At 50.5% G+C, this 4,531-nt stretch overlaps 1 protein-coding gene across 1 annotated transcript in view; it reads right to left on the minus strand.

The window, feature by feature from the left end:
* LOC102488968 (IQ motif and SEC7 domain-containing protein 2) overlaps window positions 1-4,531 on the minus strand; it is a 103,751-nt gene that overhangs the window by 97,995 nt on the left and 1,225 nt on the right.

Raw genomic sequence — 4,531 nt, forward strand, 5'->3', positions numbered from 1 at the left:
GTTCCCTCGCTCATGGAAGAAGCAAATGAATAAACTAAAGAAGGAAAAGACAAGAGGAGAAAGGTAGGTAGGGGGAAGATCCTAAAAGGGCCATTCGCAGCAGGTGGGAGTTTACAGGTCAAAGAGAGAATGGAACCACTGGAGCCATACTGCAGAATATGGCCTGGCTGCACCTCCTCAGAAACTTGACAGCAAAAGCAGGAGGGACAATATATTAGGAGATGGTGGCAAAAATTCAGGATGGGATCACGTAGAGGGGACTTGTCTAGAACTCTGCTGAGAGAAGCCACAGCCACACCTGAAGTGACCTCGATGTCTTTAAACTCCACCTGTGGAGGCTATGGTATACCCTAGCCTGGAAGCCAGACGGTTCTGGGCCCCATTTAGCTGTGTCACCTCAAGCAGGTCACTACAACTCTCTGATTCTTGTTTCCTCATCTGAAAAATCAAGATAATAATAACGTCCATCTGGCATTGACTTTGCAACTAAGATAAGAAGCAGTACTGCGTCATCATAGTTTAGAAAGCTACGGACACTGGAGCCTGACTACCTAGGCTCCAATAAATGCCTTCACAGTTCTGCCACTTATTCATAGAGTGACCTTGGCTATGTTATCCAACCTTTCTGGGCCTCAGTTTCCTCGTTGGTAAGATGGAGTTACTAACTACATCTACAGAAAAGTATTCATGTGAACACTGAATGAATTAATATGTGGAAAGCACTTAGAACAAATCGTGCTTGGCACATAGTATATGGAGTTTAAAAATGTTAGCTATTATTACATAAAGCCACATGAGGGGCTGCCTGGCACACAGAAGGCTGAGATTCACTCAGTACACATGCGGCCTCTTCCCCATCCTCCAGGTCTTTACTATGCTCCCAACAAATTCAGAGGCCATGGCAGACAAGGGTGGGACAGGCAAGGAAAGGGGAGCATGCAACCAGTCTGGGTCTGGTGTCTTTCTCCTACTCACCCATCCCCACCATGGGACACCAGGAGACTACCAATCTTCTTTACCCTCCCTCCTTGCTGCCAGGTCCTCGACAAGGGGCCTGGCCTGCCCTAATTCCTTCTTCCTTTGAGAACCTCCACTTCTCATCACCCTGGCTACTCACTTCTGTCCTAAGTATGATTCATATGGTATGACTGGGCCCACAATTCCCTTACCCTAGTCGGGATGGGGGTGGAGTGCTCCACAAAAGCAAAGAGCATGGTGTTTGTTCAGCCTGGTGGCTCCTCCTGCTCTATACACACACTCAAGAAATGTCTGGGGATGACAACAACCCTATTCTTGCTCCATATCTAGATTGAGAAGCAAGATTCCTCTAATTCTTATTAAACTCAACATTATCATTTCCTCCCATACCAGAATAATACTCACAACACAGTCGGGAGAAGATAAATGGTTTGTCCTCCTGGGAAGGTTAGACCCTCCTGAGAAAAGTACTTGAGACCCCAAAGGAGACAGGCTTCCCCAGAGCCGTTCCCTGGACTTACTCTTACTTGCTCCCTCTCTGTGACTTCAGCCCCTATAGGGACCATGCGGATATCCCATCACATCATAGCCATAGAGGAGACCATGCATTGCCCTTGCTGTTGAGAACACCAGGCCAGCCCCTCTAGTTGCTGTCCCCAAATATGAGCCCGCTTGTAGGAGGGGCTAGAGGGGTGGGGACAGAGAATGGAGAGTTACTACTCCCTACAGCTGGGCCTATACAAAAAACGTGGGGACTGCAGCTCTCATGGAGCAACTCGGCAGTGGCCCCAAGTACTCCAGATACCAGAACTTAATGGGGGGAGGGGGGAGTACAAACTGAAATCAACACCAACCATGGAGCTCTTCTCTAATTATATCAAGGTGGGGAGGGGGAGCACTATAATTTAAAAAGACCTATGCATTAGTCAGGACCAAACTACTACAAAGCTAATAAACAAAATCCTCCCATACAGGACCAGAGACCAGGAGGAGGTAGGGGCTCATCTCGCTTCATGCTGCACTGGAAAGGCCACACCCAGAGCACAGCAGAAGGGATACTGGCAGCCTGAAACCTGTCCAGGAGAGACTGTGTGGAAGGATGTGGGAATCCTGGTGCATGATATGGCCAGGGAGGAACATGGCAGTGGGTGTCTGCTGCAGTAGAAGGAAAGTCTACAGGACTAGGAGTCTGCCTTATTAGGAGTGTGACCTCTGTTGGGCTTCACTTCTCTGAGCCCTCGGTTTCTTCTGCTGTCAAATATGGATTGTGGTGGCAGATGCACAGGGGCGTTGGAAGGAAGGACTAAATAAAATCCCTAAACAGAGAGGCCCCCAACAAGCTGCAGTTTGGCCAGGCCCCGATCTCCCTGCTTCTTCCACCAGAGGGAGCCTGGGGACCAGAAGCGCCCAGCTTGTACCAGCTCTACCTATCCTCCCCCAATGCTGCAGCCTCTGCTGCTAAACTCCCACCCTGCCTGCCCTCGCTTCCAGCAGCAGCCTTCTCACCCACTCCTTACAAACCCAGAACAGGCATAGCAGGGGAGTCGCTTGCAGCAGCAGTGGTGGCAATAATGGCTACTGCATCAAGAGGCCCTCCTGGTGCCTGGCTTGGGGGAAGAGTGGAAAGGAGAGAGACTTAGCCTTTTTCCCTTCCCCGTTGACTCCCCCATTCATCCCAGACTCATCTCCTCCTGCCCAAACCCGCTGGGTACCTAAGGTTCTCCTGGCTTCTTCCACTTCAGTACCTGCCTGGTCTTGAGACGAAGAGACTCCTGTCAGGTGGAATGCTCTAGGGCAAACAAATAACAGGTCTTGACAAAGGGCAGACCCGGGTTCTAGTCCCAGTTCCATTAGCAATTAGTAGCATAACCTTGAACAAGGTCCTTCATCTTGAAGCCTCAGTCTCCTCATCTCTAAAATGGAGTTGCTAATGGTCACTGGAGAAGGCTTGTTGTGAGGACTGAAAGAGGTAATTGTGGATGTGCAGTTAATATACGGTTAGAAAAGAAATTCAAAGTACTATGTAAATCCTTCTATTAATCAAGTAGGAAATGTGAAGCAAGGAAATCCAAGGAACAATCTGGAGGGGACATGAAAAGAGGAAAGGCCCAAGAGACAGGCCCACATAGATGGCAGATGCACAGAGCTCAAAAAGCAACGAGTTTCTGGCCAGCAGAGAGATGCTAACCCATGTCTGCAGGATAAAGAATCTGAGTGTAATAGAATCCTGGAACTGAGGAAGACCTGGGTCATCTCACTGGGCTTTATAGCTGTTTCAAGAATGATGCTTTTTCCAGTTCTCACAGATCCCCACCTGGGCTCTACTGGATGTGTCCAGCCAGTCCTCTACCCCCAAGGCAGTCTACTGCATCTCCAGATGGCGAGGTGGGAAAGGTTTTACTGATTTGTCTCAAATGTTCCCACTGGTTTTGGTCTTGGTTCTGTTCCCTGGAACTACATAATGAGGCTGCTCCCTCTTGTCATAGGCCTGACCCCTCTAGAAAAGTCATCTGCAGCCAGGCTCAAGGACCATAATGTCCCATCCAATCTCCCTTTGCCCCTTCTCCAGCATGACCCTCCCACACAGGCCTTGATCTGCTTGAATCCCTCTTCCAGTGTGGTACCCTAGAGTGTGCTCAGTCAATCTGCTGGGACTGGGATCCCAGTAGCCCTGCCTGGACAGGAGAGCCTGTTCCAATTGCCCCCAGGCTACTCGGGGGCAGTTCACACCAAAACCCCAGCAAGGGTGCGTTGCAGTGGAGCCCAGCTGAGCCCTCAAGCTGCAGCTGCTGCTCCTGGGGCCCAGCCATCTCAACCCAGCACCCCAGCCTGCTGCCTCACCACGGGGGAGTTGCAGAGAGCTGTCTCCCGGCAGATTTCCTGAGGCAGAAGGCTTCCCCACCCCCAGCCCAGCCTCCAAGAGACACTCCACTGGTTGTGGCACATGGTAGGACCAGCTGAGCAGTGAGAGGAGGGGGAAGCCTGTCCATTTGTTAGAGGACTTTAGACTTGCTCTGTGGAGTGGCTAGATGAGCCACAGAATCATCGAGTGTAAGCTGGACAGGTCCTTCAAGAGCATCCAAGGCAGACCTTGCCTTTTAAAAACCTATAGGGGAACTGATGGCCTGAGAGAAGAAGGGACTTGGTCAAGGTCACAAAGCCAATTTGCAGCAGAGCTGGAAGGGGAACCCAGTTCTCCTAACTCCCAGTTTAGTGTCATTTCCAATTCTGCACAAAAGAAAGAGAGCCTTTAGGGAAGGCTGTGAGTCTGCACGCCCTGGACTCCCTCAGCCGGATTGACACATTTCTCCCAAGCAGCTCATAAAGGCACCTACATGGAGATAGTGGCTCAGCCCATGTCCCACCAACCCAAGGTGTCCCAAACAGACAGACTCCAGCACAGGATTGGAACTGAGTCAACGTGAGATCTATAGACTTCCCTTCCCGGCAGGGCTCTTTAAATGGGTGTTGTTTTTCTTGAAGGGTATTGAGGGGGTGGACTTTGAAGAACTAGCCAAGGGCCTAACCTCCATCTTTGCTCCCCCATCTTTGT

This window comes from Tupaia chinensis, unplaced genomic scaffold (assembly GCF_000334495.1).
Source record: "Tupaia chinensis unplaced genomic scaffold, TupChi_1.0 Scaffold148091_1, whole genome shotgun sequence".
In the NCBI taxonomy this organism is placed as follows: Eukaryota; Metazoa; Chordata; class Mammalia; order Scandentia; family Tupaiidae; genus Tupaia; species Tupaia belangeri.